At 37.8% G+C, this 26,384-nt stretch overlaps 2 long non-coding RNA genes across 2 annotated transcripts; both read right to left on the bottom strand.

Moving 5' to 3' along the window:
• Nucleotides 1-14,614: 14,614 nt before the first annotated feature.
• LOC113276286 lies at nucleotides 14,615-19,697 on the bottom strand. The gene is made up of 4 exons (XR_003324233.1): nucleotides 19,139-19,697; nucleotides 18,239-19,054; nucleotides 14,955-18,148; nucleotides 14,615-14,796 (listed from the first exon to the last, which is right to left on the bottom strand). It is a non-coding gene; the product is annotated as an uncharacterized LOC113276286 (long non-coding RNA).
• Nucleotides 19,698-20,589: 892 nt separating this feature from the next.
• On the bottom strand, nucleotides 20,590-22,987 carry LOC113274161. Its single transcript, XR_003322836.1, has 8 exons — nucleotides 22,879-22,987; nucleotides 22,677-22,719; nucleotides 21,845-22,174; nucleotides 21,652-21,746; nucleotides 21,465-21,553; nucleotides 21,227-21,321; nucleotides 21,088-21,127; nucleotides 20,590-20,843 (listed from the first exon to the last, which is right to left on the bottom strand). It is a non-coding gene; the product is annotated as an uncharacterized LOC113274161 (long non-coding RNA).
• Between the last annotated feature and the right edge of the window lie 3,397 nt (nucleotides 22,988-26,384).

Consider the following 26,384-nt stretch of genomic DNA (forward strand, 5'->3'; position numbering starts at 1 on the left):
CATATTCGAGAAACACTTAAGGTTCGACTACATGTTTATTTTAAATTGCAAAAATATGAGAGAGGAGAGAGAAGGTCTGCAACTCGTTTCCTACCGAGTCAACTCAACAATGGCCGATAACTTGTCAGCTGAACATAAGTTTGGAAATCACAGAGTTAAGATCGGCTGATAACTTGTCAGCTGATACTTGAATCTGCCGAACATAAGTTTGGCAATTATAGAGTTAAAATTGGCCGATAACTTGTCAGCCGAACCTGAGTATGTTTTCACAAAGCCTATGTTCAGCTCAGCTGATACTTGAATCTGCCGAACATAAGTTTGGCAATTATAGAGTTAAGATCGGCTGATAACTTGTCATCCGAACCTGAGTATGTTTTCACAAAGCCTATGTTCAGCTCAGCTGATAACTTGTCAGCTGATACTTGAATCTTCCGAACATAAGTTTGGCAATTATAGAGTTAAGAGCGGCTGATAACTTGTCAGCTGATACTTGAATCTGCCGAACATAAGTTTGGCAATTATAGAGTTAAGATCGGTTAATAACTTGTCAGCTGAACCGTAGTATGTTTCCACAAAGCCTATGTTCATCTGACAAGTTATCAGCCGAACCTCTCAATATTCATATTCGAGAAACACTTAACGTTCGACTACACATTCATTTTAAATTGCAAAGTAGGAGAGAGGAGAGAGAGGGTATGCAACTCGTTTCCTACCGAGTCAACTCAGCAATGGCGGATCCCCGGAGATTGATTCAAATTGATTGGAAAACATTCGAGATTTCTAAGGTGGGAAAAAGAACAGTTTGAGACTTGAAGAAAAGAGATCGGTGCTTGGCTAAGAGATATATTAGAAAAATTGATTGAAAAAAGGAAAAAGGATAATGAACATCACTGGACCAGGAGAGATAGATCTTTTTCCTTCTTAATTGAAGTAAGAAAGAATGACAGAGAAAAATATCTTAAATTTGCAGACATGACTCAAGCAAAAGGACAAATAAATCCATATGTCTACCAAGAGGGGACAATGATGGAGGTTGGTGGATTTTAGAGAAGTACTTGAATCTCAATTAGATGAAATAAGAAGAATCATTCAACTGGTACCTATTCTTCAAGACTTTACAACATCCTTGAAGACAAGACTCGGCAGCATTAAATCAAGAATGTCAAGAGCAGTTAAATTATCAATTAAGGGGTCCTTATCTTGGAACAAAGTTGCAAAATTTTTTTTTTTCAGAAATTACAATGGAATAGGTATCTAAATCTAACTTCAATTGGAAAAGCCCTCTCTCCTCTCTCCTAACCTAATTTTCTCCTCTTACTCCGGCTTTCTCCCCTGATCTCCCCTTGTCTTATCCTCCTAACGGTTCTATAACGGACATTTTTAGCCTGAAGTTAGCCGGACGTACTAGCCGACGCTTCAAATGATTCTCAAATCACTCAATTCAAACGATCAATGCAGTTGCATTGATCAAAATCACTCAATTGACAATCACATCCTCACAATCACCAAAGAATCACCTGAAATCAAGTCGCCTCAAACTCACAAATCACCCAATATCCTTTCACTGATGCAGATAAGGTCTTCACTTATTGAAACATGTCTGCTGGAAGTTCTCAACATTCTAAAAAATATGGATACTCAGTCAGCTCTCGAATCAAATTGGCCATGGAAATACTTAAAGCTCTGCAAATCTAAGCTTGAAAGCTTGTCTTCTCAATGGAGCGAGTATGATGACAAGACTGCTACCCAATTTATTCTAGATTCTGGTAAGCTTGAAAGCTTGTCTTCCCTATGCTATCTTACATTCAAATAATGCTATATCTCTCTACTCTCTTGATTCCAACGAGATAACTGCTATTAGTTGGAAAAACTCAAATGTCAGCCATGATAAAGATATTCCTATACTAAATCAATCCCATGCCTCTATCCAAATACCAACCAACACATCATTTGAGTTAACTTCAAACCACAATACCCAACTCAGTACCCAATATCATATTAGAACCATTCAAAATCAGAATCCTACCGCACACATCAAAATAAACCTTATTTACAACTGTGATAAAACAACCATCACTAGTCAAAATACCTTTAGCCATATAAACAGCAACCAAAACACTATCAGATACATTCCCAAATTAAACAAACACAATAACAGTACTGCTAAATGTTCGTACAAAACCATGGCCAAATAACGTTTCCTAGAGCGATGGGATTGATGTGGCAACATGGCAAATGTTGCCACGCCACATGTGGGTCCAACACCACGGCTCCAAACCCTAGCTTTGGCCATGCCGCCAAGCCCTCACTTTGGCCGCGGAGCCGAATCTTAGCTTTGGCCATGCTACAACGCCACAGGCGTGGCCATGCCACAACGCCACTGGCATGCTGCTATGCCACGGCTACTAGCCTACCGCCATGCCACGGATACGCCACTGGCATGCCTCCATGCCAAGGATACGCCACTAGAATGACGCTATGCCACGGCTATTAGCATGCCGCTATGCTACGCCACTGACATGCCACTATCCCACAACTACTAGCATGCCGCCATGCCACGGCTACGCCGCTGGCATGCCGCTATGCCAATGGCTCCACTCCGCTATACAACAAGATACATCCATAATCAATGGTCACCCTTCCTCATGAGATGCAATCTCAGCCACCCAAGTTCGTCACTGAACTGACAGACTTGCGGCAAGTCCCAGGAAGCCAGCTAACGGCCATGGCTGCGCCAGGCGCCACTTACACCACCGTTCCACTGGCATGAACGAGATATGCCAGTCATTCTGCGATGCCACTAGCGTACACCAAAAACGCAACTGTGACATTACCAGACGCCAACATAAGGTAGCCATAATCAACGACTACCCTTCTTCATGAGATGCAATCTCAGCCATTCAAGTTCGCCCCCAAACTGTCGGACTTGTAGCAAGTTTTAGGCGGCCGACAAAGGCAAGCCTAATAGCATCACATGTTATTTTCCTATGGCAAAGTCTCTTGACTTTGACTTTCCACAGATAGCAATCTGCTACACGTTTTCCAAGAAAACACTCGAGACATCAAACATGTCACAAACTGGGGGATACTCATCAGGGTATTGGTCTGGCGGTTTACAGTGTACGGCGTGCAATGCTCCCATTACAAGAAAGTGTCATGAAGTGGGACAATTAGTGGTGGTAAAAAGTAACGGTGTAAACAATTCATTTCCTTCATCATGGAAGCGTAATGACTGACGGTTACACGAATTCACTTCCCTCATCATGGAAGCATAACGTCTGACGGTTACACGTTACTATATTCTTCCACCACTCAATCGTTTCCACTTCCTACGAAACCATAGTACGTTTCAATATGACTTGTATAAATAGGCTTCACTTATTTCCACCAGACAACAAGTTTTGGTCGGTAACAATACAGTATCTAGAAATCACCTGGTAGATTTCCATTCTGCTAGCCAGTTATACTTTCATATACAAGTCATAAACAACCACACCTTCAGAATCAACGATTCTGGTCTCAACACTCTCTTCGCTTCCCTCCCTAAGACCAACCCTTCTCCTTCACTTTGTGACCGATGCAAGCCTGGAACGGCCATTTCTTGGTTTAGGTCAGGATTGTACAGATTGATCTCTCGAATCAAAAGTACTCCCGTGCAGTGCATTGTTTAGGGTTTAGATTCGTTTCTCATCCACACACCTGAAATTACCAAAATCAGCAGAAACGGTTTTCACCCACAAACACAAAGGTACCTAATAAAAATAAATTTTATTTTTTTAAAATTTTTGTTTTTAATTTTTGTTTCTTTCATACTTTCTTCTCTCATAGCAAGAAATGTACAATATAGAAAGTATTTCCCACAAACCTATGTCTTATTTTTTTATATATGATTGATAGATTATGATTAAATCGAAAAACCATATTTACGACAACTACAGAGTGAAGTTCGGCTGGCAATTGAAACAAATTCGCAACTAAAAACTTCTCATTGTTCTTCATTTTGAAGGTGCTGATGAGCAATCATGTTGATAATTAAACACAAAAATTTTAGCCGAACTTCACTTTAATCTGCCGAACATAAGTTGGGAAAATATAGAGTTAAGATCGGATGATAACTTGTCAGCCGAACCTGAGTATGTTTTCACGAAGCCTATGTTTAACTGACAAGTTATCAGTCGAACCTCTCAGTATTCATATTCGAGAAACACTTAAGGTTCGACTACACGTTTATTTTAAATTGCAAAAATATGAGAGAGGAGAGAGAGGGTCTGCAACTCGTTTCCTACCGAATCAACTCAGTAATGGCTGATAACTTGTCAGCTGAACATAAGTTTGGCAATCACAGAGTTAAGATCGGCTGATAACTTGTCAGCTGATACTTGAATCTGTCGAACATAAGTTTGGCAATTATAGAGTTAAAATTGGCCGATAACTTGTCATCCGAACCTGAGTATGTTTTCACAAAGTCTATGTTCAGCTCAGCTGATACTTGAATCTGCCGAACATAAGTTTGGCAATTATAGAGTTAAGATCGGCTGATAACTTGTCATCCGAACCTGAGTATGTTTTCACAAAGCCTATGTTCGGCTCAGCTGATAACTTGTCAGCTGATACTTGAATCTGCCGAACATAAGTTTGGCAATTATAGAGTTAAGATCGGTTGATAACTTGTCAGCTGATACTTGAATCTGCCGAACATAAGTTTGGAAATTATAGAGTTAAGATCGGTTAATAACTTGTCAGCTGAACCGTAGTATGTTTCCACAAATCCTATGTTCATCTGACAAGTTATCAGCCGAACCTCTCGGTATTCATATTCGATAAACACTTAAGGTTCGACTACACATTCATTTTAAATCACAAAGTAGGAGAGAGGAGAGAGAGGGTAAGCAACTCGTTTCCTACTGAGTCAACTCAGCAATGGAGGATCCCCGGAGATTGATTCAAATTGATTGGAAAACATTCGAGATTTCTAAGGTGGGAAAAAGTACAGTTTGAGACTTGAATAAAAGAGATCGGTGCTTGGCTAAGAGATATATTAGAAAAAATTGATTGAAAAAAGGAAAAGGGATAATGAACATCACTGGACCAGGAGAGATAGATCTTTTTCCTTCTTAATTGAAGTAAGAAAGAATGACAGAGGAAAATATCTTAAATTTGCAGACATGACTCAAGCAAAAGGACAAATAAATCCATGTCTACCAAGAGGGGACAATGATGGAGGTTGGTGGAGTTTAGAGAAGTACTTGAATCTCAATTAGATGAAATAAGAAGAATCATTCAACTGGTACCTACTCTTCAAGACTTTACAACATCCTTGAAGACAAGATTCGGCAGCATTAAATCAAGAATGTCAAGAGCAGTTACAGTATCAATTAAGGGGTCCTTATCTTGGAACAAAGTTGCAAAAGCTTTTTTTTCAGAAATTACAATGGAACAGGTATCTAAATCTAACTTCAATTGGAAAATCCCTCTCTCCTCTCTCCTAACCTGATTTTCTCCTCTTACTCCGGCTTTCTCCCCTGATCTCCACTTGTCTTATCCTCATAACGGTCCTATAACGGCCATTTTTAGCCTGAAGTTAGTCGGATGTACTAGCCGGTGTTTCAAATGATTCTCAAATCACTCAATTCAAACGATCAATGCAACTGCATCGATCAAAATCACTCAATTGACAATCACATCCTCACAATCACCAAAGAATCACCTGAAATCAAGTCGCCTCAAACTCACAAATCACCCAACATCCTTTCACTGATGCAGATAAGGTCTTCACTTATTGAAACATGTCTGCTGGAAGTTCTCAACATTCTAAAAAATATGGATACTCAGTCAGCTCTCGACTCAAATTGACCATGGAAATACTTAAAGCTCAAAAAATCTAAGCTTGAAAGCTTGTCTTCTCAATGGAGCGAGTATGATGACAAGACTGCTACCCAATTTCTTCTAGATTCTTGTAAGCTTGAAAGCTTGTCTTCCTTATGCTATGTTACATTCAAATAATGCTATATCTCTCTACTCTCTTGATTCCAACGAGATAACTGATATTAGTTGGCAAAAATCAAATGTCAGCCATGATAAAGATATTCCTATACTAAATCAATCCCATGCCTCTATCCAAATACCAACCAACACATCCTTTGAGGTAACTTCAAACCATAATACCCAACTCTGTACCCAATATCATATTAGAACCATTCAAAATCAGAATCCTACCACACACATCAAAATAAACCTTATTTACAACTGTGGTAAAACAACCATCACTAGTCAAAATACCTTTAGTCATATAAACAACAACCAAAACACTACCAGATACATGCCCAAATTAAACAAACACAACAACAGTACTGCTAAATGTTCGTACAAAACCACCAACTACAAAAAAAGGCAAGCCAAACCTTCACACGAATTCACTCACTCCATCTGGAAGGACAAGGCTACCACAAAAATTATCTCCTGCAGCTGCACTACCAACCCAGTCTTGCTATGGGGTAGCCTTCGGCCTTGTCGCAGAGTAATTTCCCCTGGGAATAGGCACAGGAAAAATCACATCATCAGGCATATCATAAGAAGCAGTTACCTCTCCGGGACCGAACAAGGCAAGATCAACTGCAGATTCCGCCAACCGACGCATGTTGGGAGAAAGCATAAGCAAATTGGGGAAGACTACAGTGTCTTGTGTATGGACAAGACGCTCATTCTCTCGTATCTTGAGCTTGTGTGTATCAGGAACTGGTGCAGAGAAGAATCCCTGGATGGCACCACCACTCACAATGTGCTCCTCCCCTACAAGGTTAATTCCTTCTTTGACCACGAATTGACCTTTGTCAGGGTGAACAACCCAAATTACCCACCCCTCCTTTGTTGCTTGAAGTTGGGGCAACTGGGAACTAAACACCTGAGATTTGGATTGATCATGCACAACAGGATCCTCTCTCTGGTCACCCTCTCTGCATTCAACATCTTCTTGATCATCCAACTCTGTATCTTCATCACTGGTCACCTCCACTATCTGCAAATACCGGAAATTAGAGATTTCCAGATCAACATCAACACTGAATTCAACGATAAACCAAAATACAAGTACCAATATAAATATCAATACCCAAAAATCAAAAACTACCACAAGTCTATCAAACATCATTACCTGCTTCTCATGCATGCTATACTTGGTCATCTTGCATCTTGCCTCATTACTAGTCCCCTGATTAGTCGACATAGCCGGCTGTTCAGTCTGACACAAATTCTCAGTATTCTCTCGCTTCGTCATAGGGATAATTTCTAGGCTCTAAATTGGGTACTGCTAAATTGGGTACTGCGATATTGGATGAAGGAAGGTACAAAGTTATGTAATTGGAAAATAGAACTGCTAACTTCCTCTAAGAAATATTGTATGAGAAGATCAAAAGTTGATACATCCTATCCACCCGTGTGCACTCTTCGAGATCAGAAATTTCAGATTTTAAAAAAGATCGTGCCTACGCTATGCATGCAAAGACCTATCAAACGCAATCTCCGCTTATTGGTCATGCGTGGGCGACTGCAGACACCTGGCAACGATTCGAAAAGCAAATATTCAAATCGGTCTATCTCCAGTCCGGATTTGAATCCTTTTTATGACCCACCACCTTCAAATGAATTTGAAAATCCTATTGGGTCTGTATCTGGGAGCCCAAGAAAATTAGAAGAAGAAAATATCCACAATCACTCTCTCAAGTTCACTCTCATATCTGATTCCATTAATGAATTTTGTCTACCCCAACTACCAAATCGCAGTGCCAGCATTATCAGAACCAGATCACACTATATACTCAAAATAAAGGTTAGCAAATGCGCACATTACATGTACCACTCCTCCAGCGAACCACACTCACTGCTCAAGGCAAAGGTTTGTAGACACACACATTACAGGTATGGTGTTAACCAGCTACTGAGTTAAGCAAGGTAAATGACATGTTACATATTTCTATTATTATCGTTTTCACTTTGAATCCCACTAGTAGAACCCACTCAATGAGAGACAAAAAAATTTCTGATTATATACGTAACGGTTATGAACACATCACTGTCATACAACAGGCAACCCACATAACCCTCACATATTTTGTCAATGCCATATGTCTTCCAATCGTCTGCATTATGTACCAAAGGTTGACCTCCTATCACAACCGACACATCATCAAACACAACCACCCACTCCCTCAACTAACCCAAAAAATTACTAGGTGGATGTTACCCAAACCACAACACACAGGTCACTATACCATCTTAGAGTACACATCTACCTTAGAATACTCTTTCACTATCAAAATAATCATGATCTCTCAAGATAAAGTACAAAGCCTATATCACTATCAGAACATAGAATACACAGTTATCACATGGATCAACTCTTCTAGGTACTGGTATATGCAAATTTCGATCATCAAGTATTATGGATATTGTCTTGGCTTTGCTCATGTTTACAGGATCCGCTCCTTCAGATTGCTAGTAGTCCAAGGCAACTTCAATCTCATCCATGTGAAGGAATCTCCTAGCTGGAAACCATGGTCTTATCCTTGGTCTTATGCCTGGTCTGAACATCACAGCTCTAACTTATCTTGGCACTCTCATACAACCCCTGAACAACTATATCAAACAAATAGTATGTACTTCAAGCAGACTGACAACATACATTTCAAATTTCAAATTAAAGTGAAACAAAAAGACAATCCAAATCTAAGCCTTGAAATCCTCCTTCACCTCTACTCCTTTCACAACTTCCCCCATAAAAAATCCAACACCCAACTCCCATGGCCTCCTCTTCAGGAATTAAGAATACAGAAAAAAATATTAACAAGCTAGTGAAACAAATGAACTCCTCACTAAAAATGGCAGCAGACCTCTTCCCCAAAGCCTTCATCAACAAAGATAACATTCTACCAAAGAAGAAGATTGATTGGAAATGGGTTTTCATTGGAAGATTCTGCAGCAACATATCCTATGAAACAAGAGAAATAACAAGATTCATCAATACCAACTGGGAATTACAAAGGAATGCTGAAGTCTCTCTCTGGAAGAAACGAAGAAATTACTACCAAATCAGGCTGACTAGCATTGAAAACTACAAAATTTTCAGAAAAGGAGGAACAAGAGGAATTTTTAACAAGCTCATTGTTTTAACTGAAGTCCCATCCTCAAGACCAGACTTCATTGATGAAGCCAATTTCTATAAAGTCTGCATTTGGGCTTTGGTTAAGAGAATCCCAACTCACATTATCCCAGACATAAAAAACATGATTGCTCCAGCTGGTATTCACCAAGGATCTAAGAAACCTTATGGAAGAGATGAGGATGAGAAGAATCTAGAAGTGCAGATCACTGTGGATGTTACCCAACCTCTAAAATATGTCATTGATGCTTATGAAGACGAATCTACATCTCACTGGCTTGAGCTAGCTTATTCTCTCACTGGTATTGCTTTCTGCAAAATCTGCAGAACTCTTGATCACCCTGGACCATTATGCATTGAAGAAGAAGACAACTCCCAAAGAACTCCAGTCAAACAATACACTTACATCCCTCTAAACAAGTTCCCATCCACACCCAATTCTCCCCTATCATCCAACAAAATCACCACTCCACCAACTAGCCCAAACAGACCACCATTACTTCATTATTACACTGATAAAACAGGAGATGAAGAATTTTCTATCAAAATGAGGAAAGCACAACAGACTACTCTTCTCAGAAACCACTGCGAAGAACTTGATGGTCCACCACAACATTTGATTTTTCAAGCTGGGATGGATAAACCAATCACTGGAGAAATTCCAACCTCAAACCCTGATGCCTTAGCTTGTCAAAAAAGACATAAGAAACTGATGGAGAGCTACAAAAACAAAGACTCTCAGGGGAAGAAGAAATCCAATATTAAGACTGCAGCAACAAAGAGATTTAACAATGTTGCCAATCCCACTGAGCCTAAGGAAACCCTGGATCCTACAACCATCTTCCCAACCACTGCTCCTTACCAACCATTTAACAACAGTGGATCCCAAAACATCCCCACCTTAGCTGCCATCCAACAGCAGATGATGGAGGATCACTCCAGAGAAAAAAGATTACTATGGTAGAGGAGAAGAAATGAGCTAAAATTAAAAGATGTCGATGATGATCAACACCCCCACCTTGTGGATCCTAAACGTAAATTGTATGAGCCAGAGGACCAAACAATGCAGTGGAATGCATACCACTCCGTTAAGAGTTACAACAGCCATCAAACAATGGATGAGGAACAATTATCAAGCAATACTACTAGCAATCTGGAAGGAGATAATTTGCCTACAAACAATCAGGTAACTCACATCATAATCCAGTTATATAATTACACTCGCAGCATCTTAACTATGAGGATTGACCTTTGGTTAACTGTCAATTACTTTGCTAGGATATCTTACTCATTACTAGGTTACAAAATCATCATTTTCTCATATCCTATTATATCTTATTTTTGGAAATTTTACTCTGTCATAGCTTGGAATTGCTAAGGATTAGGACAAGCTGAAACTATTAGATACCTAGACAACATGCTAAATAAACATAATCCAGAAGTAATCTTCTTATCTGAGACCAAACACCAAGCTAGAAATCTAAAAAAACTCCTAGGAAATATAGGAGTCACTAATTTCTGGTTTGTAGAACCAAAGGGCAAAGATAAAACAGCTGGAGGATTAGTTCTTGCTTGGAAAACCGACCTTGATATCACAATTGAGGATTTCTCTGACCATCATATAAATGCCACCATTAAACCTTTACATGGTGAACCTTGGATATTTACTGGTTACTATGGGAGTCCCTTTACTACTAATGATAAATTACACTCCTGGAGTATGATTGAAAAAACCTTTGCTGCTAACTCCTTACCTTGGTTGATTATGGGAGATTACAACTTTGTCCTTCATGATCATGAAAAATTTAGCCAGCATCCCATCAATCAAGTTGAAGCTGATATTTTCCTAAACAAGATAGAAGAAGCAAATCTCTCTGATCTAAGCTACACTGAATGCCCTTTCACGTGGACTAACAAGAGATCTGGTACTCAGCTCACAGAGCAAAGACTACATAGAGCGCTAGCTAATAAAGCTTGGCTAGACAACCACCCAAATTCCACCATCTCAAACCTCACAGCCTTAGTCTCTGATCATAACCCAATCATTCTCAATACCAATCCTAGCTGGAGACATGGTCAAATCCCCTTCAGATTCTTTGGTCCCAGGCTTGATCATGAAGACTGCAAAAGCATTATAGCCGACTGCTGGAAGATAACTCATAAAGGATCTTTAGCCATAAAAATAGCAAGGAAATTAAGAGACATCAAAGTCAAGTTAAAGAAGTGGAATAAGGAAGTCTATGGAATATTGAATCAAACATCTGGATTGGATAACAAAAAATCAGTTTACTTCATCTAGAGGAGCAGAGCTAAAAGAAGCAAGAATTCAGGTGGCACATTGGCAACATGTGCAAGAATCTTTCTGGAAGACCAAGAGCATAGACCTACATATCAAGATTGGAGATAAAAATACAGGATACTTCCACATTGCTGCTAAGAAACGATATAGGAGGAATATGATTGATTCTATCTAACAGGAAGATGGTACTTGGATCCATGATACTGCTGAAATTACCAAAACTTTCACCAATCATTTTGCCAAGATGGCCACTGAAGAACCCATCAATATCAACCCCTTCATTATAAAGCTCATACCCACCACAATTACTACCCAAGAGAATCAGAACCTTATCAGAACACTTGAACCCATGGAAATCAAAAACATTCTCTTCAGCATGACTGGTGATAAAGCTCCAGGTCCTAATGGCTTCCCCCCAAACTTTTTTCAAGCCAACTGGGACATTGTGGGAGAAGACATCATCCGCATGGTTCAAAGCTTCTTCACAACTGGGCATATCCTCAAAGAAATGAACTCCACCTTCATATCCCTCATTCCCAAAACTGAAAAACCTATCACACCAGCTCAATTCAGACCAATATCCCTGTGTAACACTACTTACAAAATCATCTCAAAACTCATTGCCCAAAGACTAAAACCTCTTCTACCAAAATTAATATCCCCTTTTCAATCTGCTTTCATCCATGGAAGACAAATTTCTGACAACATAGCCATAGCTCATGAAATTATTCACCACATGAATACTAGAAGAGGAAAAAAAGGAAACAATGGCACAATGGGCATTAAAATTGATATGGCAAAGGCATTTGATAGAGTCAATTAGGACTTTCTTCTTCAGGTTTTATCTCAGATGGGATTCAGCTCTCATTGGTGCAACATGATATCTCAATGCATTTCCACTACAAGTATGGCTGTGCTGGTCAATGGATCTCCATGAAAATTCTTCAAACCCTCAAGGGGGCTAAGACAAGGGGACCCCTTATCCCCCTATCTTTTTTTATTCTGTATGGAAGCCCTATCCAGGTATCTAACCCATGCTGAAACTCATCAACAAATTCATGGTATCCAGATTTGCAAGGATGCACCGGCTATCAATCACCTGCTCTTTGTTGATGACTGCATGATATTCTGCAAAGCTAATCTTCAGGAATGCAATAATCTCATTCAGATTTTTAAGGAATTTGGTCAATCCTCCGGACAGTTGATAAACTTCTCAAAATCTGGTATCTTCTTCAGCAAGAACACTGCCCCGGACATTGCTGATAACATCAGTAATACTTTGAAGGTTCAAAGGCTTAATTCAACAGACAAGTATCTGGGTTCCCCTCTGTTCACCACAAAAAGCAAGATCCAAGCTTTCAAGCCTTGTGTAGACAAGCTTAAATTCAGATTTGCTGGATGGAAAACCACTCTCTCTACTGCTGGAAAAATGACATTGATTCAGTCTGTCACTTCCACAACTAGTATATACCAGATGAACTGCTTCAAAATTCCAAAAACCATCTGCAATGAGATCAATGCCATTCAAAGAGACTTTTTCTGGAATAAAGAACAAGACAGATCCAAAGGAGTCTATTACTTTGCTTGGGATGCAGTAAACAAACCCAAAGAATTAGGAGGTCTGGGATTCAAAAACATGGAAATCTTCAATATGGCTATGCTTACTAAAATTGCTTGGAGACTTGTCTCAGAGCCAAACTCACTATGGAGCAGTACTATGAAGGCATCCCACTATCCCAACACTGAAATCATAAGATTAGATACCAAACCAAAGCCACAGACTCTTGGATCTGGAAAGGAATTCTGGAAGGAATAGCTCTTCTCCAACAATATTACATTTGGAAGGTGGGAAATGGAGTGACATACATATTTGGGATGACAGATGGGTCACAAACCTCCCAGGGAGACTTCAAAAACCAAGCCTCTGCCCAGAGAATCTCATATCTGTTAATCAGCTCTTCAATACCCATGGGGATTGGGATATCAACATTATTAACCAATGGTTCTCATCTGATATTCAAAACCTGATTATTCAAACACCTCACTTCATGGATGAACAGGATGAAATCAGATGGTCCCTCACCAACAACAACAAGTTTTCAGTCAAATCACTTTTGATAAACAGATCCAAGTTAAATATACCTCAGATACTCCAACTGCCCCTTGGACTCAAATCTGGGGTCTTGATACAAACCCTGCCATTCAGCTCTTCATCTGGAAATGTTCCCATGGCATCTTACCAACTAATGCTAAGATAACTAGCATTTTGAGTTACATTGATCCTTTATGGACCTATTGCAAAAATGGTGGTGAAGATATAACTCATGTTCTTCTCTCTTTCCCTGCTGCTACTGATGTTTGGAGAAAACTGTTTGGCCAAAATCATAATCTCTTCACTCAGTACAATAATTTCCATGATTGGCTAAACAACTGGTTCCAAGCTGACAACAACATGGCTAGCTGGAATGAAACATTTGCCACTACATGTTGGTTCATATGGAAAGCCAGATGCGACTGGGTTTTCAGAAAACTCACTCCAACAGCGTGTGCTACTGCTATGAATATTACTCAACACCTCTGTAGCCATACCAGAATCCACCATAAGCCAGGGCACATCCTGAATAATCTATACTATCGGAAAAACAACTCAAATTCTCCTTCTGGAAACTACAGTCCTCACAATCACACTCTGATAAATTTAGAATCACTATTAGCCTACACATTGATCCTGCAGATCTTTACCAAGCTACTAGTGATGCCCAATCTTATACTAACTACTCTCTTATTGCCATGTCTTTCACAGGTAATTGTGTGGGCATCAGAAACTTCAAAGACTATTCCAATGGAATCAGCAGAACCGAGCGAGCCAGCAGAGGAGCTCAACTAGCACTGACCTGGGGAAAAACCATGCAGCAAGCCAACATCAACTTTGCTGCTGAATCTGAAGTAACAATTCAAGGCATACAAGAGTATTACCAGGAGGAAGTACAACAACGTTTCACAAGAGGAAGTCCAAAACAACAAAACAGTTATCACCACAATCATCAAGTTAATTTTGTGCTCGGGAAGCTATCCAAAGTGACAGTTCAACTGAACAGAGCAGCCACTAATCTGGCCAGATTGGCCAGACAGTCCCTCCTCTTCTCTGATTCTACCTGGAGATGAACAAATTTAATTACTATCTTGCATGCTTTACAGATTCCTACAAACTCCTATGATTTGGATCACTGTAATAACATTAATGTCCTTTTGAGGGATGAACTTGGCGCTCGAGTCAGCACAGGCATCATCCTAGATGTAACCGAGTGAGTGGGCAAACCTTATAGTTGCCTAGACTCTTTTTCTTATAAAAAAGAAAAAAACTTCAATTAGAAAGAAAAAATATTTTTTTTACCCAAACTATGATTCGGAATGGTTGAAAGCATGGACTCCATTGACTTGGTCTGTGGAGGGTACAAACATTGAAAAAAAAAAACAAAGATCATGTGAAGATGAAACTACCTCTAGAAAGGCGCTGAGAAAATGTAAATGGTGGGTCGGAATAAAAGGGCTTCCACTACATCTTTGGTTTTCTGCAAATTTCAAAGCCATTGGTGAGAAGCTCCGTAACCTTGCTGAAATAGATAAAGAGACATGTATAGGAAATCCTGAGATTTGCAGGCTATCCATCTTCGGTGATCTAATGAAGATTCTAACTGTTATTGATATTGAAACCGAAGGTGTGGCTTATCTCCTAGAAATTATATGAGAATCGAATTTCAGGCAAAAATCATCTCCGCCGTGACCTGAATACCACCGTCTGCTCAACAAACTTGAAAAAGGTAAGTTCAAAATTCAAAATTTGAATTTGAATGAGTCAGAAAAACGAGTCAGTAGTCTAACTCAACGGACAGGTGTCAGATTTTTTTTTCAGTAACGGTAAAAAAACTGTCAGTACACAAATTTAAAAAAAGGGTAAGAAGTAAAGTAGCAGTTCATTTTGGTAACTAGTTTAAATCCAGAACAAAAGAACCGGTTTCACCTGTACCAGTTCCGCAGGAATTATCGGTAATCCCTGTATCAGTTATCTCAGTTCCGGATTCAACTTTTATATCGGAAACTTTGCTAGAAATAGTTCCAGAAACTGCAACTGTTGTAGTGCCGGAAACATCGCTGGAACTTAAAGATAACACTGAGAATAGAGTGCATGGAAGAACTTAGTCCCTTTAATCAACAATTGGTGCATAACACTATTCAGCAATTATCAAAGGAACACATATTCAGTATGGGAAAATTGTGATTGATCTGTCAAAATTTCAATACTCAAATGACTCTAACCTAAACAACATATTCAATACAGTTGAGTTACTTATGGAAGTGAGTAGCAATTTGGGTTTAGATCAGGCAAAAAAGAAACGGTCAGTGCAACATATTTTTGAAGAGATTATAGAAAGACATGAAAGAATTTTGGTTAAATCAACATAAAAGGCAAAAGATGGGGAAGTAGAAGTTATCAATGGATGAAATCCAAATGGATATGCAAATACTGACATGGAATGCCAGAGGTCTCAATGCTATAGACAAGATGGAAAATCTGAAGGGTCTGATTCACAAACTTAAACCAGCTGCAGTAGTAATCCAAGAAACCAAGATGATGAGAGTTACAGATTTGAGTGTGAATCATTTACGGGGTAATGACAAAAATGATTAGAAATTCATTCCTTCTGAAGGACTTGGAAGGGGCAGGCTCACAATATGGGACTCAGAAAAGCTAGAATGCATATACGAAAGCTTCTCAGCAAATACACTCAACCAAAAATTCATTAACATGCAGGACAGATTTGAGTGGACTCTCACTAATGTTTACTCTTCTTGCCTTACTGGTGAGACAAAGGACTTCTGGGAAGAAATGGATAGTTTAGTTGGCTGGTGCTCTCCAGCTTGGTGCATAGCTGGAGATTTCAATGCAGTAAGAAGATACTGGGAAAGAAACAAAAATGGAGGAACAAGATTGGGTATGAGATTGTTTAATGAATTCATGGAGAAACATGATCTTATTGATTTACCAGCAAGTGGAAGCCTCTACACAAGTGCTATGAGATTGTTTAATGAATTCATGGAGAAACATGATCCTATCCTTTGTTGACTGGATACAATTCTAATTCCTCCAGCCTTTGAAGCTAAATATCCTAGTGCTGCACAAGTGCTACTCTCAAGAAATGTGTCAGATCACTCACCTGTGATACTCACAACTGGTAATCTAAACACTATCAATCCTCCATTTAGACTAGAAATCTTCTGGCTAAGCAACAAGTCGTTTCTGAAAAATTTGGGCATATGGTGGACTGCTATGTCATATCAAGGCTCCTCCAGCTTCATATTAGCTTAAAAACTTCAAAATCTAAAATTCTTTATCAAGAGATGGGTCAGATAAACATATGGGGGACAACAAGCTAAGAAAGAGTAGCTGATTCAGAAGATAGATGAACTAAACATAAAGGATGAGGATGGACAACTCAATCTAGCTGAATTTACTATACTGAAATAACTCAATAAAAAATTAAGCTCAAACAACTAAGATATAATGATTATAGAAAATGGCTTGCAAGAGAAAAAACCACACAGCTAAAGATGGTGAGAAAAATACAAAGTATTTGTATCAGATAGCTAATGGAAGGAAAAGGAAGAACACAAGTCATAAATTGGTGATTCAAGGTGAAGATAATTTCAATCAAGCTGAGATTAAAATAAAAAATAGTGATTACTACACTAACCTTTTTACAGAACATCATACTTGGGGGCCCCGGTTACATGATGACAACTGCCCAAAGATCTCTGAGACAGAACAAGCTTGGTTACAAAGATCCTTCAGTGAAGTTGAAGTATAGAAAGCTATAAAGAAATGTGGAAAGCATAAATCTCCAGGGCCAGATGGCTAACCTATAGAGTTTTTTAAAGCAGCTTGGCCAATTATCAAGCAAGATGTGATAGCTGTGGTAACTGAATTCTTTGAGGAAGAAAAATTAGATTGGAGGATAAATTGTGCGTTCATTACTCTCATCCCAGAGAATGAAGATGCAAGCTACCCTCAGCAATTCAGACCCAACAGCTTAGTAGGAAGCATATATAAAACTATATCCAAAGTCCTTGCAGCAAGACTCAAAGTGTTGATTGCTAAATTGATCAATGAGCATCAAGGGGCTTTTATACAAGGGAAGAAGATTCAGGATGGAATACTCATTGCTGGTAAGTTAATGGAATCCAGATTAAAATCAAAGATTCATGGTCTGTTATGTAAACTTGACATAGAGAAAGCCTTTGAATATGTCAATTGAAACTGTCTAGACTCTCTCGTGGATGGTGCTGGATTTGGAGAAAAATGGAGAAATTAGATATATTGGTACTTGTTTTCATCACAGACTTCAGTACTTGTCAAAGGCAGTTCAACAAGCAAGTTCAAACACCACAAAGACTTGAGACAACGAGACTCCCTCTACCCATTCCTCTTCATTCTAGTAGCTGAAGTTTTGACAAGGCTATTAAAAGAAGAAAATGAACTACATATGTTATCTAGATTCAAAGCTCTTCCAGAAGTACATATGCTTCTTCATTTTGCAGATGATACACTCATCTTCATAGATGCAAAAGAAGAAGAAGCTGAGAATTTGCTCATTGTACTGCAGATTTATGAAGCCACTACAGGGCTAAGAGTGAATCTAGAAAAAAAAACACTGTAATCAGTATTGGAGCAGACCGTAAAATAGAAGACATCGCCAAAATCCTGAAATGCAAAGTGAAAATTTTACCAATCAAATATCTTGGTATGCCCCTTGGAGCCTCAAGAAAACAGACAAGTGTATGGGAAGCAATCCTAGACAAGTTTAAGGTCAAATTAGCAAAATGGAGGAAGAATAACTTGTCCAAAGCTGGCAGAATTGAGCTTATAAACAGTGCACTAGCAAGCCTACCAATCTACTTCATGTGACTCATCCAGATGCCAGTCTCAATTGAAAAAAAAAAAGACGATCAAATACATGAGAGATTTTATGTGGGGTGCAACTACAGAAAGGAAGAGAATTTTTTGGATTGCTTGGGATGGAGCAAGCAAACCTAAAGCACTTTGTGGACTAGGAATCAGAAATCTCAAAGAAACAAACAAAGCATTGCTTGCTAAATGGAGCTGGAGATTGATACTCCCAGGAGAAGGATACACTGTTGAGAAAAATCATCCAACACAAAACCCATTCTGACAAGAACGATCTCTTTCCTAAGATGAGCAATTTCACCCATGGAAGGAGATTCTGGAGAGGTAAAAAAATGATCTTGGAGCAATGCAATGGAATTCATGGGTTTGAGGTAGGAGATGGAATGGGCATTAAATTTTGGTTTGACCCGTGGAAGAGTCAAATTCTTTTCTATTGTACACACAAAAATGTCTACTGTGAGGAAAGATGCAAAAGTTCTTGAACTGACTCAAAATGGAAGCTGCTGCATTGATTTAAAGCACAGCCCTTCTGAAGAGATTAAAGCATAACTAGATAATATATTATCCTTGATTGGCTCTCCTCCTATTCTAAGTGACTGTTCCGACTCTATCAGATACCAGATTGCATCAAGCTACACTGTTAAAGAAGGATATAAATGAATTATGCAGCAACAAGATGGTATTGGAAGTGATTTCAATTATATCTGGAGGAAAAAAGTACCTCCAAAAGTTCAACTCCTTGCATGGTTGGCGGTTCATAACAAAATTCCTACAATTGACAATTTCAATAAGAGAGGTTGTCAGATACAAACAACAAGATGTATCTTCTGCAATGAGATTGATGAGGATGTCAACCACATCCTTCTAAACTGCAATTTCTCCAAAGGAATTCGGAATTACTTCACAGCTTCCCTTGACTCAACTTGGTCCCAGAAAGGCAACATCACGGAGCAGCTCGCACTCTGGCACACAAACTACTGCAAAAAACTTGGGAAGAAAATTTGGTACATGCTTTCATTCACATCATCTGGGTCCTTTGGGGAGAAAGAAACGGGTGAGTCACGACTCTTAAAATGCATAGAGAGAGAAAATGATGGTGATTGAAATCAAGAGATTACTTTATCATTGGGGATTTATCCACTCATGGTTCAATTCCATTACATTCAATGATTTAATCTTCAATTTGAGATCACGCGTGGAATAACAGATCCTGAAACTGTTTAATTTCCTTTTCCCCCAAATTTTTAGGCTTCAGTCTGTGTTGTAATCGGTTGAGTCTTGGGCGGATATCATTTTTCTTAATCAATAAAATCTTAGCTAGCCGTTTGTATAAAAAAAAAAAAAGAAAAAGAAAAAGACTATATGTTATTAGCCGAACCTAGATATGTTTTACAAAAACTCAGTGTTAGAGCATAGCTCGGTCGACCTCGCATGCGTTGCTATCTCAAGCATGTTTGTCAATGTTAGTGATCAAAACTATAAGTCTTGATTTCTAGCCTACATAGCTAAGTCTCGGACTAGGATAGAAAAGTGTACACTACACCAAATCAAGGATTTCCTTATAGAAGAAAAGTGTTACAAAAAAATTAGAGCTAATTTCCCTAACTAAGAAAAATGGTTATCCATAGCCAGTTATATAATGTGTTAGTATTTTATCTAACGCTTTTAGTTCATTAGGAAACTTAAATAGGCTAACACATGCATTTCATTACAATTTTTTCCTAACTATTGCCATTTTATACTTCATAATTACTTGTAATGTAGAGATTGTGTTATAATGTTTGCTAACCCTCTGTATAACAGTTCAAGTGACTAATAAAGAGATGACATGTGTCTTGTTTTTCAAAATAGTCTAACTCATTTTCTACGTTAGGAATTAGTTAGATTTTAATAAAAAAATACTGGCACTTTCAGGTGATCCTCGCCTGAAGCCGGTCACCTGAGAATGCCAGTTCCGGTCACCTGGGAATACAAGGTTCCGGTCATCTGGGAATTTCAGGCCATACATATTTTCAAATTCAAATTTTGATACTGCAACTTACTTTAACCATTCTTATTTATGAAACTACAATACATTCAGGAACAATTTACAGTGTAATCAAACACCAAATTGAATGGCTGAAACACATATAAGACATTCAGGTGTTAAAAAATGATTTATTTCATGTGCCATATACTAGACAGATGCTATATTGCTTTATATCTACTGGTATTCCAACATCATCAGTCGAAATTACCTCTACCCCTAGCTTAAAGATGTGCTCAGTGCTGATGTTTCAATTGTACTTGCAAGAGGACTTCTTCATTGACATTGTGAACTGGTTCCTCTTGCTGGAGTTGTAATAACGCAAGGATTCAAAGATTGGATTCAAAGCTTGATCGTGTATGGGCATCAGAATAGCACTAGGTGATGATGTTTCTAGTACCTGCACAGTTGTTTTAAGAAGTTAGGTGTAGTCTTATCCTTATCTGATACAACATACACATAAAGATGGATATAAATACACTAGACTCTTCTCAGTGTTGTCAATCACCACATACATTCTCATAATGCATTCACACGAAACTAGAACACATGTCAATGACTATTTCATATAGTTCTTACAAGTTAATGTCGGCATGTAGGTAATACAATCACATATATTTCACGAGTAATGGACTGTTGCTTACTATTCTCATCTAAGTACCCAGCTTGTTCCCTCATTTGTGCCTACATTAGAACAAGTATTGATATGTATTAGCATACAAAATACGTAACCCAGCATACAAAAACTCATGATACTTTCAAATTACTACACCAGCTACTTACTATGTAACCCTTATGAGTTATCTGAACTGTCATCATCACTGGATTCTTGCTTCTTTGTTGCTGGTGCAAGGAGCAACTTTCTTTGCAACTGGCTGCTGCATCAATGGATTTTCTTTTTATCAATAAATCAACCAACCCAATAAAACCAATAAGAAAAATAGAACACTTTCAAATGACTATAGTTCTAATGAAAATTGAATTTATTATATAATATTACAAATGGTCCAGAAAAACTCACATCCTCAGAGCTTGAATCATCTGAACTATCATCAGTACTTGATTCGTTTTCTTCTTGAAATTTCCATTCTTAGTTAAAGGAGCTGCAACCTTTTTAGGTGTAGCAGCAGCTAAGAGACAAACTTTTCTCAAACATAACATCTTTTAAATGCAAAATAAACAAACCCACAAAAAGAAAAGGTACTCACTTTCTCGGAATCACTATCAAATCCGATTCAGAGCAGCAAGATTCTGGTTTTTCCTTCTTAGCTGCTACTTGTTTTGTAACACGAAACACAGGTTCCTGAAATAACATGTGGGACAAACTAGAAATTAAAAACTACACATACATTACTTCAAGGGTATAAATAACAGGGAAAGATTGCAGGACCTAGTTCTTACACATTTGCTTCTTCTTATGACCACCTTCTCAAATAATTTCCAGCCTTTTAAGAATTGCAAGCACTTGGTCCTATTGAAAGTAAGTAATCTAAAAGGGAGAACTTAACTGACTCTTCCCTACAACTTTGAGCTAAATATCTGCTGGGTAATGCCTTTTGCTTTGCATCATGGTGAACCAGTAAGAGCCACCTCTATTAGGACATGGTTTACAGCCTCAAACCTCTCAGACAATAGTAAGATACAATCCATAAATTACTTGCTGCAAGTCCCGCCAATTTATTCACTAATGCCTCACTTGTTGATGCACTGCCAATTTTCTTCTTCTCTGACCTACAAAAATCCCAATTAAATTGCACCCAAGAAATCAAATTACAAAAGTAAAGAAGAAAAATTGAAATTGGATCTACAAAATTGATTTTTTTTTTGTTTTTAATAAAGTGACCAACTTTTTGAACCATATTTAAGAAATTAGCCATTTTTTGGAAATGTTAAATTGGTTCTAGTGGATTAATAGATGCTCTTCTTGCTTTGTTTATCATCAAGATCCACAACAGAGCTTGCAAATCAACCAACAACATCACCGCACGAACATCCAAAATTCAAATCAGCAAGCAACCCATTTAACTACTCATTCATTAATACTCAAATCAATTAATACCCAAATCAATTGATCACAGGAAAAAAAAGAAACTAATTTCAATTCATTCATGTTCAGACCCTCAACATATCCTAGTGCAAATCATACAAAAAACAAGTTGTATTAAAAAGGAAAAAAAATTCAAAAATCACAAAATCAAAAACTAGCAAGAGATTCAGAGGTAGATTCACAAACCTTTGAACACAGCGACTCCTCCAAATGGACTTCCAAACTAACCCTGAAAAAAGGAGAATTAGAGAAAAATCAGTACCAAAATCTTAGTATGAAACCTTAAAATAAAAACCCAAAACCACTTTTCATGAAACCCTAGTACGTGAAATTGATAATATGAAACATTGAAATTGATATTCGAAATTAAAATTAAACTGAAACTGACCATATTAAGAGATGCAGCCACTGTGAGCAATAGATGTGAAGGATTTGTGTTAGGCCTTGATTTGGAAATTTTGTTACGAGATAGGGTTTTGGTTGAGGCTGAGTTAGAGAAGAAAACAACCGAGAAAGAGAAAGGAAAGAAGAGAAAGAGGAAAGTGAGAGGAGAATTTTTTTTTGTTTTTGTATAAAATTTTGGACGGTGCAGATTGATCCTCGGTTTCTCATACGGATTGTGGAGGTTTTTGAACGGTGGAAAATTGGTTATGGATTCTCATACGGATTGATACGGGTGTGTTTCTTTTGAACAAAGGTGTGTTTCTTTTGAACCTTCGTAAGACCAAAATCCAAATTTCGGTATTTCGAAATACTTTCATTTTTGGTAGGATTATATATTTTTATATAAGGAACATGCCACGGAAATCTTAACTTCAAATTAATTTTTGTTTTGATGTTTTAGAGAAAAAGGTGACACACAACTGTGTTCTTTTGAACAGAAGTGTGTTTCTTTTGAACCTTCATAAGACCAAAATCCAAAGTTCTGTATTTCGAAATACTTTCATTTTTGGTAGGATTGTATATTTTTATATAAGGAACATGTCACCGAAATCTTAGCTTCAAATTAATCGTTGTTTAGATGTTTTAGAGAAAAAGGTGACACACAAGTGTGTTCTTTTGAACAAAAGTGTGTTTCTTTTGAACCTTCATAAGACCAAATCCAAAGTTCTGTATTTCGAAATACTCTCATTTTTGGTAGGATTGTATATTTTTATATAAGGAACATGTCACGGAAATATTATGTTCAAATTAATCGTCGTTTAGATGTTTTAGAGAAAAAGGTGCCACCATGTCAAGATTATGTCATTATAACCATGTCAAAAATATCTGACAGGTTTAGTACTCAGGTGTAGATTCCAACATAATATGAGATGACATTGAGGATAATATGAACAATATTGGTAGGTTTATGATTTTGATGAAGATTCTGAGTTAGTGGAAGCAGAGATTCCTTTGGAATATTCCCCCAAACCTTAAACTGACCCCTATTCGCCAACTTCGAGGCATGAACCTGGATTCGAGATTGAAACCTGGAGGTAAGTGGACTACTATAAGTAGAAAACTTCGTAAGACAATGAAACCATATAATATGCCAAACATTAGTAGGTTTACGACTCCGATGTAACTAGCAAGGTTTCAATATTAAAAATTAACGCATTCGTCTGAAGATGTATTTTTGACTTACAACAAATAAATATTGCTCTGGAAAATAATATATACCAGATTTTTAAAATCGAACTGAGGATTATCCTGGTGAATATTAAACATAAGTTTCCATAATCGAACTTACAACAAACAAGATTTTGACATAAGTTGCACATATATAAATTGATAAGTAAATTACGGTTCAACTAGGCCGACTTTTTAGCAGGATATATCATAGAAATTCGCAAAGGTGGAGCTAATGTGTCATTTCTAGCTTCAAATATGGTTCAAGGCATACAAACACATGTCAAATTGAGTTTTCCATGTCTAGACTAAATATTAGCTTTTGGATAACAAGGTCAATCTAATTTCTCATAGGGAGTCTATAATAAAAATGGGATTGAGGAAACAGAGGTTAGTAAATAAAATCAGTAATTTCGAATCATTAATCGATTTCTGAGACAAGAATCAAATTTTGTTAATCAGAGATCAGTCAAGGCATATTTTGGTCCACACTCCACACAAAATCGGTAAATATCTAGTCACTATAATCAATTTTCAATCCAAATAGTAGGTTTCAGATAACAAGATTTCAGATACCAGGTATGCGTACCTAAATCATTTGTTCGTGAATTAGCCTTTTATGCTATGCAAACCCGATATGCATATTCGAGTCGTTAATCAGTTTCTGAGACTCGAATCTGATGTTATTATAAACTTCGAATATTCCGTTAGATAACAAAACAAGTGAAAGGACGTTCTCAGATTGAGATTGACTTGTCAAGACCAACTAGTTGGTTTCAGATAATATAAGGTCAATCTAATTTCTATCCGGGAATCCATTTGTTAATCAGTTTCCCGGTATGCATACTAAAGTTCCTGAATTCAGAAACCGCCTTGAGGTACACGTGCCCTGTACGCATACCTTGGTGTTTTGAGTTCACGAATTGGGTTGGTACACATACCCGTTATGCACACCATCCATGTCGAATATTTTCAGATGACATGAGACATACACCAGTTCACATTGCTAGAGATATACCCCCGGTGTACATACCGAGTATGCATACCATAAAAATCCAATTCACGAACAAATGATTTTGATATGCATACCGGGTATGCATACCCAAATTCGTCAAACCATAGAGCTATGGAGGTATGCGTACCACTTATCCAGAACCAATACAGTTGAGTTGGTACGCGTACCTTCCTATTTCCATATTTTCAGTAGTTCTATATCCGTAACCAATAATATCGGTAGGTTGAGGATCCCAATGAACTAATCGGGATTATTGGGATTTAAGATGCACATATAGTAAAAGATAATTTGCATTACTGAAACACGGTCACCGTTCCATATGAACCTTTACCCCCAATTTCACACATTTAAATAATTTGTGCTACAAAGAGAGAATTGATGAAAAATGCAAATTAGTGAAACTGGCATGAATCGAACACGCATTTTCTGCCTTGAAGTCAGACGTGCTACCATTGCACCACAGATTCATTGGTATTTACACATGTATAGTTTAAAGAATTTATATGACTATCTTCAGAATTTGTCAACACCAAACACATTTAATCACTCATACATACACAAGCAAGCACAAAAAAGTCAATCGCACCCGCAGTTTCATGAAACCCTTACTAAAAAGTGATTTTCAGTTTAGTCATTCAAGTGAAATAGTGAGTCAAAAGAGGAATTGGGAAAATAATAGTCAGAAGAGGAATTGGGAGAAAAAACTGAAACATAATAGTCAGCGAAGAAAGTTTTAGAATTGTTATCCTTAGTACAGTATTTTCTAGATAAAATGCATCTTTAACTCCGTGGCTTACCAATTCTCACATATCACATAATCTATAAACAAGGACATGTGATCAAGCTTTCCATCCACACTGAAACACCATACTTTGTTGATTATGCTGGATATACAACATGAGTGGTAACATAATACATGTAAGGGTCTGGCTGGCACTAAAAATATTAATCAACCAAGCACCTAAAGCATCATTTCAAATATTATAATAAGGGAAGCATTCACAGCAGCAAGTGGTCAAGTGCTTCTTTAAAACAGAGTTGTAAGTATGTATTTAGTTAAGATGACAAACTGCAAGGAAATAAGTCTCATTCGATCACGTTAGGTACTGGAATTCTATTCTTATGAACCTATTAAGATGCTAACGCGTATTGAATTTCTAAGGCTGGTTTTAAAAGTTTGAACATATAAATCCAGCCCTTGAACAGAATCAACAGCTAAGAAAAGTGCAAGTAGTAATAGGCTACACATTTTCACGTACAGTTCCATG

Source organism: Papaver somniferum, chromosome 4 (genome assembly GCF_003573695.1).
Source record: "Papaver somniferum cultivar HN1 chromosome 4, ASM357369v1, whole genome shotgun sequence".
Lineage (NCBI taxonomy): Eukaryota > Viridiplantae > Streptophyta > Magnoliopsida > Ranunculales > Papaveraceae > Papaver > Papaver somniferum.